The sequence below is a fragment of the Embiotoca jacksoni genome, unplaced genomic scaffold (genome assembly GCF_022577435.1).
Source record: "Embiotoca jacksoni isolate LCO1_2020_lvr unplaced genomic scaffold, fEmbJac1.0.p SCAF_9, whole genome shotgun sequence".
In the NCBI taxonomy this organism is placed as follows: domain Eukaryota; kingdom Metazoa; phylum Chordata; class Actinopteri; family Embiotocidae; genus Embiotoca; species Embiotoca jacksoni.
In genome coordinates, this window is record NW_027185447.1 from 8,366,337 (window position 1) to 8,379,161 (window position 12,825).

Below are 12,825 nucleotides of genomic sequence, written 5' to 3' on the forward strand. Positions count from 1 at the left end.
TCTGCACAAGATGAAGTTGACTTCTATTGATTAGTCCTGCTACAGAAAAAAGTTGACATTATATGCACTATGAAATTCAGCATTTTTTTAACCTTCAGCAATGCTTGTCATTTGCTTGTAAAATAAATATATAAATATACACCAGGAGGAAGAGAAAGGGGGAGGAGAAAAAAAAAAAAATCGCTAAAGCTCTTTTGCTGTAATTGGCTGAATAGCAAGGACAGCAGAAAATTTACAGGCAGACAACAGTGTGAAGGGGACTCGGTCACAATGCAAAACTAAGCCCTCAGCACCAGCAAGGGAGTAAGCAAACCAGAGCAGGCGAATAAGTGCCTAGGTGCCAGTCTGGCATATCTTAACTACCATGAGGCACTTGTCTCTCCCTAGCTTTGCCGGTAAGCTGCAGATCACAGTCCATTTTCTGGACAAGTTAAGTAAATAACCCAAGCAAGCATGCAGAAGACAGTGACAGGGAAAGAGAAATCCCCCAAAGTCACAGTGGTGACACTCTACTAAATCCAATCAAATTGAGGAGAGAGAGGGAGAGAGACACAGAGAGAGAGGGAAGGAGGGAGGGAGATATCCTCTTTGGTGCCTGTGTGTGTCCAACAGCATTGATGCAATAACACCTCATTCAGTGTTTAGCCCTTCTCAAAGGACAGGCAGGGATAACACTTTAAACCCTGTGGCTTTATCTCCTGCAGATTTTCCATAAAATGCCAAGCCAGGGAGCCGGGGCCATGTGACTACCATGTAGGTCAGGGCAGATGGGGGGTGAGTGTGGGAGGCGAAGGGAGAGAGACAGAGTGGGGGAGGATGTGAGTTTTCTAATGGAACTGTTGAAAATAGCAAGCAGTAACCAGATTAGATCAATTAAGATTCTGTCCGTAGCTGTCGGTGACCAGAGCAAGACTGAAGATTAAGACATAAAGACATGGATACCAAAACACAAAGCAGAGTAAATAAATGTTGTGGCTACAAGATCCATATTTTGTTAAAGTTTTTGTGAATGAAAAGTTAAGGGATGTTACTGTTTAGCCAATTCTATCCGCAAAGCAGTTTCTGGAAATTATTACCAGATTGCATTGGACATTTTGTGTTGGTTTTTTTTAAACTCTCCTCACGCTGAATTAATAAACAATTTATTATCTAAAAAAAGGTGCAGTTGGAATTGTTGGGTAAAACAGGTAAGCCTGTTTCTTCCAGTGGTAACACATTTTCTGCTGGAGCAACCATGCAAGTCTTAATTGATTCAGAATAGAAAACAACTCTCACTTCCTTACAATAATCAGTAAATAGTCAGGTCTGTGTGAACAATGAACTGAAATATAATTCTGAAGTTTCACAATTTGTTGTATCTATGGGTAAAGTCTATCCCTGTGCAACCAGCCGGTGATAATGGAAATTAATAGTGATCATTGAGCATAACTAGATTTGTCATGTAACCTCTGCATACAACTCAACCCACTTATCAGCCTTTGCAAAACACCTGGTTTACAATATGATATATATTATTTTAACACTGCGTGGCTAAGGATGTGTGATAAGCACTGACTTGGAAAAAGCTCTCACTACCTATAAGCAGGTATCTTGACCTTAAAGCAAGTCCACAAATTCAATATACTCTACATCTTGCCTCCAAATTTTGCTTTCTATGAAAGCATTTTCTGGTGAACTGGTTGATCATTATCCATGACATTTTCAGAATACAGAGATATGTCAATATTCTGAAGCTCAATGGGCTTGTATAATTGAACTAAAGGCCCTTAGTTTCCATATGCTGAGGGCACACAGGTTCCCAGTGGAATACCAGTGGCGCTTGATGGAAGATAAAAGATAGACAGGATTAGGCTTTGTGGTGTTGACTGACCTTGACATATTTTTTGACCCATATCCCCACTCAATCACATGATTCCCTTTTGATCAATAGACGCAGGTGAATGTCCAAAAGATGTGCCCAAATCGTGACTGTATCCCCTCTGAATATCTACATCTGTATGTTGATCCTGAGCACCACTGGCCAGCTTTGTGTAACGTGGCCTCAATCAAACCCAAAGGCACCATCCCTGTGAAAATAGTATTGATCAAAACTAACATCTATCCACGCATAAGAGCTTGTTTCAATTGATTTTTCCTATTTGTGCTGAAAAATATAATAGAGTTGATATGAATTACAGGGTGTTTTGCTTCAGTTCGTCAACACATCCCTGATAATACAGGCCGTTGCCAGGGAAACATGATAACAGTTTTTGTCTGTTTTTCAACAATCAATTACTTTAATACATGTATGCTAGTGTTAACACAGAAACGCACAACAGTCTGTAGAAGTCAACAGTACTGCAACTATCGGGTTTATAGCATAAACATATGGAGTTCACAAATAGACTTTAGATGATCAACAACACTTCATTCCACTGCAAATAAATGACATCTTAGCTTGCCACAAATGCTTAATACTTATTATTGTCTCAATGCAGATGACTGGCATGATTTTGCTCTGCAACACTGTATCAAGTAGTGTGGCCTTAAGATATAATATGCTAAACATAGCACTCATAATAAGTAACAACAACAAAAACGCCGCGTAAAAAGTATTCAACAGAAGTTTTTGCCCACTTGTATCCCTCTAAACTATCCCAGTTGTCACGTTATGCTCAAAGATTTGCTGTCTCTAATTCCCAAGCTCAAGGCTGATCAGTGTTATTCTACTGACACTTCCCCTAAAGCCTTCTGACATTAAGCCTTTATAAGACAGTTGTGGGTATTACATTGGTCTTGCAACATAAACTACTTTTTATTCCTTTACCATTGTGTTTAAATAAAATAGCTACAGCAACAGATTAATAGGCCAATAGGCTACCTCCAACCTTGTTAACAAGCTATTATTGTACTGTTATCCTTGAAGTGTCTTCTGCAGGTTTTAGGATTGGGGCCTTAATTTTATTGATGCAACTAAGGTGCAGTGTTATAAAAGAATATACTGGTAATGCCTGTTTAAATTTATTCCACTGCCCCTGCCCAAATTTTCATTCACATCATTCTGGGTCAGTAAGACAGATAATAATGAACCAATATGAGCAGTCTTGCTCCAAATAATTCTCAGGAAAATAGGGAAAATCAACTTACAGTGCCCCCCAAACCAAAACCAGCGATTGTACAGCAGGTAAAGAGATTAAAGTCCATGCCGTGGTAAATCACAGTTTTACTTTACCACTAAAGCTCATCTATGCTGACCCCTCAACTTAAAACTACCAGCAGCTCAAAAATAGAATTAACTTTAAGTTATTTTCCATTTTAATGCAATATTCTTACTTTACTGTCACTCTCACAGACCTCTTGAATAAGGCAGAAAGGCATCTTGAATGTGCTCATGGTCCCCAGAGAGTAAATCCCTCTGACTTTGGTGACCCTCTTATTTTTCGGTATTGCCATTATGAGGTTGAAGTTTTTCGTTTTCATTGAAATGTCAACAACTTTTGGACAGATCATCATGAATTTTGAAGCAGACATTCATCGACCACAGTGGAGAAAACAGGAATTCTCATTTGGTGCAACCAGCAGTTCAAAATTCTCACTTATGTAGTGAAACATTTCAACATTTTCAAAATGGATTGGTCAAACATTTTGCAGAAACATTCATGACAACCCTATGATTTTTTTTCCTCTAGACCACTGTGATTTATTCTCACCACCATGAATGAAAAGTCTCAACTGTTAGACAGATTATAGTGGAATTGGTCCAAACATGTATATACCCCTCAGGATGAAATCTAATCACTTTGACCATCATCAGGTCAACAATTTTATTTGGTTCAATTCAACAAGATCTTTGGAAAAGTATTTTCTTTCCTTTCCTGAACCTCTTTGAAGCCACCCTAAAGCCCTCTTCCATAGCCTATATTATGATGTATTTATTTGTGGCAAAAATATTTTTTTTAGAATTAGTTCAGAGATATAGCGATTTATGCTGATTTTTGAGTTATTTTGAAGCATAAAGATTTAACTGAAGAATCATGTGATTAGTTAAGGTTAATCTGAGGTATATTTTCCAAGAATTATGCAAAGATGGCTGAAGAACATGACATGACTTTTGCAGATCAGTCATTTTCATTGAGTCAAGACAGTCACAGACACTTTCACACCATTTCCAAGCACAGCAACCATTACAAGCAGCACTTCTAACCTTTTTAAGTGATGAAAAAAAAAAATGCTTCACTTATTGATAAAGTTTCTTAAAGCTCAACAGTCTTCCCTATCCAGGTCTTTGGACTGAAAATAATATGATGCTCCATCTTTCAAAGATGTACTTTTCCTAAAGCATTGTTGATTGCCCTGTGTCCATTACTTGGAAGGATTATGATAATATTCCACATTGTGCTCGGCGTGATGCACAGGAAATTCAATACTCAAAAGGTTAATGCAATCAATTAGGATGACAAAGGAGTAAAGTAAAACCCTCCTGCTCGTGGAAAAAAGAGACAGGAGAAGAGAGGGGGAGAAAAGGTATTGAAAGCTTGAATGGATCCAGGGAGAAAAGAGGCACTTGAAACGACAGAAAAATGGCATTTATTCATCGTGTATCGTCTGAGACCAACTAAATGAAACACACAAAGTGTATACAAAAAGAAAGGGGAAAAAAAGCTCTTAGATAGTGAATTGCATCATTCAGCACTCAACCAGTTGTAATTGAACAATACAAGAGCAATATTTCTGTTTGAAGGTAATCAGATACCTAAGCCAAGGAAAAGGTGCCCAGTACTAGAGGCTCGAACATCGATTCATAATGCTCATAATGTACAATGGACTTTTCCCCCCATTCTGAGTCAAGTTTTGTCTCCGCACTCCATTCCCATGTGCATTGTTGCATGGTCTGAATATTAACAACACCACAACTGTGTATGGGAGAGACATCTTTTGTTATTTAGATAGATGTTACAATGCCATACAACACAAAGGAGTCTCATCATTGCAGATAAATGGATAAACTAGGATTGCGGTATTGAGCTCAACAACCATTGTAATAATCCATATTACCTTTTCAGGCTCACTCTGTCAAAATGGTGATGTATTAATCACATTTCAGCAATCCTCCATAGCTAATGATAATGTTATGAGAGTCTGGGTGGCAATATTTCGCTAACGTCTGCAACGCCTATTTTCTGCCGATAAGTTGCGCAAGGAGAAAAGCCTAAAACCTTGTAATCCACTTAGGTAAGGCAGTAGACTTACCTACTTCTGCAAACACACAACCTCATAAATCTACTGCACCTTCACATTCTTAAAGACTGTCGAGATTGAAAAAAAGTACACGGCAGATCCTTCATCCCACTTTGTTTGTACCAAATGAAGACATGTTTCATGCTTCAAATTATTGCACAAGTCAGAGAACTGAGCATGCACAGGCCCTAACAGATACCCTGTGTCTGTCAGTGAGCTTCCTTTACACCTATAGGAGAAAAATAAAGAACCTCAGTACAGTCTCCAACCTAATAAAATTTCGAACACATCTTCAGCAAGTAAGCTATTTGACATTTTGTTCCTGAGAGGAGTGTAATAAATGAGAAAAAGCAGCAAAGAAAAGACCAGACTTAAAACATTGATTTTCTGCCAAGCACTCTGAACTACGACCTTTCTGAACTTCCATTCAGCTCCACTATGAACAAATACTGAGGTATGTGGACAACACGCACAGAAGCTAGGGTTAGGCGGTAACCAGGGCTTTATGTTTTGACTATAAGAATCCCATTTTTTTTCAGGGGCACAACTCTGTAATTTGACCTACATCACATTTTTCTGTTTGGGCATTTTCAGGTCCAGCAGCCACGTCACAGAAACAATGGGCAAAAATGGGCTTTGAAGTCAGCCATGAATGAAAATGGAGGGGCTGACACATGAAATGCCCTCACAGCTGGGCTGCCCCCAGTCAAAAGAAAAACAAATACTTTGAATGAGAGGGGGACACGCCGCTCCTGTCTGAGCTTCCTAAGGCCCTGAGCCACCACCGGGAGGTGGGCTTTCACGATATGCCGGTAATGATGGATGGATTGCGAAGAAAGTCTATTCACATGGAGATGTTACATCATAAATATTTACACAGGGCTGCCGTTTCCATGTAGCCTTTGCTTGTTTTGACACACTGGAAAAATTTAAAGGACAAAAAAGTGGAGGAGAAAGAAACGTGCAGAAAACGAGGAGGCAGCCTCTCATTTTTGTTATTATACTATGCTGAGTGATACAATAATGCTAAATTGAGTTTCATGAGTTGTTACTCTTTTTTCTCAGACAAATTATCTTTCTTACGGCGAACTGTGGGCTTTATTTACTTTTCTCCATGACAATGAACTCCTGTTTGCTAGAGAATCATTGCCCACCTACACACAAATCCTGAAAAGCCAACAAAACACAAAACAAAGACAGCCTGAGTTTCAATTATCTATCATTATCGAACTAATATTACACTTTACATAAAGATGCACAAGTAGAAAAGAACCTTAACAGAGTCCTAAATAATGCATCTCTAGGAGATCAGCACTTTACTTAACAATTATATCCAATCTACTTCATCCTCCGAAGTCCAAAGAGAAGTAAAGGGGAGATGCTGATGTTGTTGGTAAGCAGCCATACAAATTTCTGCTCAGTGAGCTCAATTAAAAGCCTTGAAGTCCCCTGAGATTATACCCGTAACCAATGAAAACAATTTTGGCAGTTTAATTTTCTTCCCACTGTCTAACAGAGGGACTCCATTTCCTAGCTGAAGTCTGTGGGAGAGGAGAGGAGAGGGGGGGATGTCATGCCAGCCCTGTGCTCGAGTCAGTTGGCCTTTATGACTAGTTGCATTAACATATATCAAAAGCCAATTAAACTAACTGTACTCAGTTATGTTGTTGTTATGTGGTTAGACAAGGAGAGTCTGAAGTCAGTTTGTGAAGTTTGCACTACAGTTGAATCTTACTTAACTTTGCTTCAAAGGACTTTCACAGCAACCTGTTGAAAGATGTATTTGTGTATGCGTGTGTCCATCCATGCATCTACCTGTGAAGGGAACTTATAAGGAGGTAAATGCAGCTGCGCTGAATCTCATCTGACCCCCCTGTTGCTGTTAGTTCTTCTATCTGTGTGGAAATCTGTGGACAGTGTCGTCATCATGTCGTAGGGAGGTACACCGGGCATGTATCTGGGACTCTGATTGATGCAAGGAGTGTGTCTTCTCTCTGGTGTGTGAGTGACACCACCAGAAACAAAGGACTGTGGTGTAGCCCTCCACCTCAATTCAGGGCCATGCCACCCCCCAGTGATAGCGAGGGTCTCTGGCTTGACATGAGACAGCCCAGACTGTCACTTTTGAATGTTTAGATCCCTCTTGACTAGGAGGCCAGGGGCAAGGGCTGTTGTATGCATCCTCATGACAGACTCCCACATCAGCATTGTGCTCATACCAGCTAACATCATTAGCACAGAAGGTTTCATCTCAGGCAGAGAAAAAAAAAAAAGCAACCCAGTTTCTTCAAGTCACAAGTCATTAGTGTCCTCTCGAGAGTTAAATTGTACAGAGGCAGATTTTTTTTTTATCAGCAACAAAAGGTTTTATACTCTTGTTAATTTGGTGGATGTCATCTGTACTTAGATGTCTGTGTCTAATGTCTGTTACAGTAATAAATGCCATATAGTGGAAAAATTATATTATTCTGTCAAGATGACAATGTGGGATGTTGCTACAACAACATCTAGACATAAAGCAGGCATAATAGCACATTAAGTTATAATGAACAGAACAGCGTGACCTTGATAACAAGAATATGGAATACTGGAGCGTATTTGGGAGAAACAATGGAGCCGAAATACAATTTTTTTTGTATTTTACCTGCCAGTGTAAAACAGGTTCAGTTTTCAAATAAATTGTTTCATGTTCAGAGCACTGCTCAACAGCTGTTTGTGTCAGGAAACAAAAATGGCTGTATTTATTTGTCAAAAGCACCGTATTGTTCTTGTAGTTTTGGGTCGTTGCAGCCTGGCAGGGTTTCTCACACACAGTGTTAGGGGTACATTTTATTCAGTATAGATCCCTCATAGTAAGACAGACAGAGAGCAGAGAGAGAGAGAGAGAGAGAAAGGCTCTCTTTGGAAAACAGATACATCAGTGCGCCTGTATAGTGTACAACATTGCTGTGAGTTAATCAGTTGGAAAATAAAACGGTGGGATTCTAATAAGTCATTTGTCAATTTTTACAACCCCCAGACACATTGATCCACGGGGATTAATGAAGATGCCTGATATTGTTGGAGATATGAACAGGGGAGATGGTGGGGACAGTAATCAGTCATGTTGGGGATTTGTCCTACCTCGTTTTCTCTTCCTGGGGAGTCACTCCATACAGGGGCCTCACCTCATCTGAGAAGGAGAGCAAAGAAAAAAAACATTAAAAACCGAGACACTGATTATTCCAAGGTCTGTGCATGCACATACAGTACATGTTCTTGAGAAATCCATACATTTACCCAGCTCATCTAATCTGCAGTGGTTGACATAATGTAACGAGCCTCCAGATGATGGCAAAAGGAAGATGTGTACTTTTGTTCACTCCTGTCCTTTTGATATACAGAATAAAAGTGCACAGATCACCCGGCCCCACGTCCCAGGGAAAGGCACTAAGACTGAGGGAGGAGATTGCAGTTTGTAAAGCCCGTTGAAGCTCAGGAAACTACTGCAGGGTAAAGTTAGCTATCTCTCTTCATATTTCAGCAGCTTGCCAGAAATAATTTACTTACAGATTTCAAAATCTGACTTTGGTGAATATTTTAATAGCGGCTTCCTACTTCTTAGCTGAGGGTGACTCGACACAGTCTTGCAGAATAAACTATAAAACAAATCACTTTCTCATAAAACCTCAGAGGCAAAACTTACATGGCAGGGATACAAAGATTTCACTTAGACAAAGAACATAGCTGAAGGGTCAAAGTAGGCAATGGGAGAGAATATATTGTGATTGTTTCTTATTTATACATTGATAAACTATAAGCAAAGTAAATGATGACAACTAAATGCAATTATTCTTATATCCCAAAAAATGTTGCCTCTAATATGACATCCATTAACACAAAGTGTCACATCAGGACAGGGACTGACTTTGACAGAACCGGTTGAGTCACTATTAAATCCTCTCAAAAGTTTCCTAACCTTGAGAGCCCATGCATCCCAGAAAAAGTAATAATAATTCTAACCTGATCTTCCTACTTATTTTATATCTCCCCTCAGCAACCTAACTTCTTCTCGGCAACAGTGCAGTTATTAATTCATGAGGCACTAATTAGTTCTTTGTTTAATTTTGTGTTAAACAGACTGACCGGAATGATAACGACTCGCGCTGTAGCGCTTCGGTCCCATGCCACTCCTGTTTGCTACAACAAGGGAGCATCGTGCGACTAGCATGATGAACCCAATTCCCTTCTAAGTTGCACTTCATTAAGTCAAAATGTGACAAGGAGCTTAGAGGAGGAACTGGCAGATCTGATCATACATAACAATGGAGGCCCAGTAAGTTTGAGGGGGGTAGGTGGGTGCTGGTGCAGGAGGTGGTGTGGGGGGGTAGTGGATTCCAGCATGCATGTTGATAATTTTCTATTTTTAACCCTTGGGGGCCGTCTTTCATTTTCCTTTAATTGTTTTTGTTCAGAGCTGCAGTGTCCTCTTTTTAAATTGCAGCTCCTATCAACTCCCCTGATCAACCCCCTGTGCAACATTGCAGGCAGACAAGTAAACAACAGGGTTGCCCTTTTCCATGATGTCGTGCAAATGCTCCAGTAACGTGGGTGACACTTTCCCAGAGCACATACATACATAAGGCCAAGCATAGACGGCTATAAAAATTGTTGGATGAAACAAGAACAGTTTTTATCCGCAGGCCGTCAGCCTGCTCAACACATAACATCTTCAACATCACTGGCCTTTTTTCCACTACACCCAACCCCATCAGCACCATTTGAACTAGGTGCAATTGCATCATTGTTTAGGTGTATATATTCATTTCTATGCTGTATATATGTTTTTTTATGTTTTATATGTCTACTTGGCCAATGAAGCTGATTCTGACAAGTGCAGCAGTGACATTTAAAATGGCTTCGACAAATATCGTTTTTGGCGATGTAAGTTGAAAAACCTGCTCAGTAACAGGCAAATCTCATTCATTGCATAAGAATGCATTAAGGTGGTTCCATCTGCCCACGTGTTACATGCCTTTTTCAAAATGCTTTTGTTGACTATGCATTTGAAAAATGTATTGAATGAGCCTCTTTAAGGTGTATTATTAACTGCACTGCTGATGCCAAAGCATTTGGTCTGGAAGTTTATAATCAATTGTCTCAAAAAAGTTCAGTGACGTCTAAGTAACTGTTATCTTACATACGCAGTTATGATATGATAACATATACTTTCACTTTTCAAGAGAAGCCCAAGCCCTCAGTAAACTACAGTCACTGACTCTGTACATGTGGCAGAATGCACTTTCGTTTGAAAACTGGGGATCTTTTTTTTTTTTTCACCACAAATCATCTGCTGACAAGCTCCGCTAAGATGTTTAGCCTCTCCAAGTATCTTCCCACTGGCTGAAGATATGATAAAATCAAAAAGCAGACAAGTAATTACACCGTATAATAGGCAAGATTGGCATTTTCAAAATCATTTTCATGTGGATGGAAATGACATTGCATAGACTATTCTGTATTCACTGGTGCAGATAAATAAACAAGGCATGGAGAAGAAGGGGGGGGCATACAGAACGCACAGTACAATGGCAAGCAGGTCAGTAATTAGAAACTCTGTTTGCACAGTAATAATTTTAATATATTCATCAGGAAACAGAGCATGCCTAGCATGATAAAATCCCATCAAGAAACATATCCCAACTGCCTTAACCTTTTAAACAGACTGGAAGCACATTGCTGAGAACCTCAAAGAGCCAAATAAATAAATAAATACACAGAAATGATAATAATATGCAGCTACACCCATCCTTATATTTTGCAATTTAAGCTGTCATTACAACAAGACATTGATATGCAACTCTTTAATAATACCAAAATTCTTAAATATTGATCAGTGCCTGCAGATAAATGCGCTTCTGGAGCTTTTGACGTCTTTTATTTGAGTGTGAACATGCTAAAGCCCTCCAACACCGAAACATACTCGGCTCTGATTGTGCGAGTGTAAGGGGCAGCACATGTGTGTAACCTTGTTTGTTATTGAAGGTGGCAGTGATGATGCTATGGAAATTATTGCAAATTGCTTAAAGGGCTCCTGACACGTAAAAACCTTGACCTCATGATGCCATTCCCCAAAGATGAAGGAATACGTAATTGTTAAAGGAATTCAAGGTGGAGCACAAAGGTAATCACTACGAGCAACATTTTTACCGAAGTGAAAACAGCTCACAGCTATTCATGTATGACATACATGGCTGCATGCATGCATTCATATTTTAATGCCATATACATGGTTAATGCACACTAGACCCGGAAACAGTAGAGGTCTTTCAAAATAAAGATAGTAAACAAGTTAAACTGTCTCAATTATTACAAATCTAAATAACAGGAACACACAAACAGCCACTGAGCTGAACAGAACAGTTTAAAATAATAACCCTCTTTGCTGTAATGACTGCCAGTCTATTGTCTATGTTTCCTGGTTTCATTTCCCACACATAAACTCAGAAACGTACAAGTTTACGTGACCTCATTCTACATGAAACAACCTCTAATTACATGAAGTGGAAGCCGCAACATGAATACACTTCTCACTGAATAGGTCTGTACTTTGTGTCCTCTAGTTTGTGTTTCGTTGGGAGTTTTTAAAATACACTGCAGAGTGAGCAACTGATCATTTACTCATGCATATTTGACAGCACCTAGTAGGCCCCTTTTTGTTCTGTCACTTCTGGCTCCTATTCTCCCGTTCCCCCTAGGAGAGGACAGAGTCAGGGGCTGGAGGGCAGCTACCTCCACAGTCCCGCTGTCCTCTCCTCGCCTAATTTTTGTTGTCCAGCCCTTTGAAACCTCAATCTCATGCAGGACCAAAGAATGGTGATCCATGTGCAACAAGTGCCGGTGCCATGGAAACCCCCGTTTTGCCCCCAAAATATTCCTTTTTATCCTTTTTGAAGACCTGTCACCAGGCGGAGCAGGCATCACACGACCCCAGGCCCAGCCATGACAAAGCCTATTTTCTGCCTGCTCCTTGATTGATTAAAAAAGACTTTTTAGTAAAACCATGTTAAAGGACACAAAAAGTGACACACAGAAGAAAGGGGTCTCGGGGATGGCCCAATCAGACGGGTTCCCCCAGTACCCTGGCACAGAGAAAGAAGCAATATCATAATCGCCACAAAGGAAGGGTCAGGCAAAGCATGAAACTCCACAACAATGGTAATTACGATAATGATGGAAAAGTTTGGGATCTGTAGTATGTCAAACTACACATAGTACATTTGTATTCTTTTACATCAAGTACTTTGTTTTCCCTGGTGTCAGACAGCATTGTGCCTCTGGATATTTTATATGTCATTAAATATCGTAGTGCTTTCCGTTTTGTCCGGCCTTGCATATTATCTCAACATATTTAAACTACAGTATTCCTGTGCATTACTACAAATGATTTTTTACATTCGGCTACACCTGAGAAAAATTATACACGTAGCGCTGTGGTTTATGCGTGATACGGGATCAATATTCTTTACATCGGACGTTTTACTCCACAAGTTGACCTGAGTGACGGACCATTTAAAACAGAGGACGACTGGCTCAGCATCTATGCACGGCACCAAAGGGAGATCACAT

The 12,825-nt window shown here is 39.8% G+C and overlaps 1 protein-coding gene across 1 annotated transcript in view; it reads right to left on the minus strand.

The window, feature by feature from the left end:
* The window catches only part of casz1 (castor zinc finger 1), a 168,347-nt gene that overhangs the window by 82,310 nt on the left and 73,212 nt on the right, over positions 1 to 12,825 (minus strand). Inside the window, exon 4 of the mRNA XM_069140855.1 lies at positions 8,341 to 8,389. The gene's annotated coding sequence lies outside the window, so the exon portion shown is untranslated. The remainder of the gene's footprint in view (positions 1 to 8,340; positions 8,390 to 12,825) is intronic.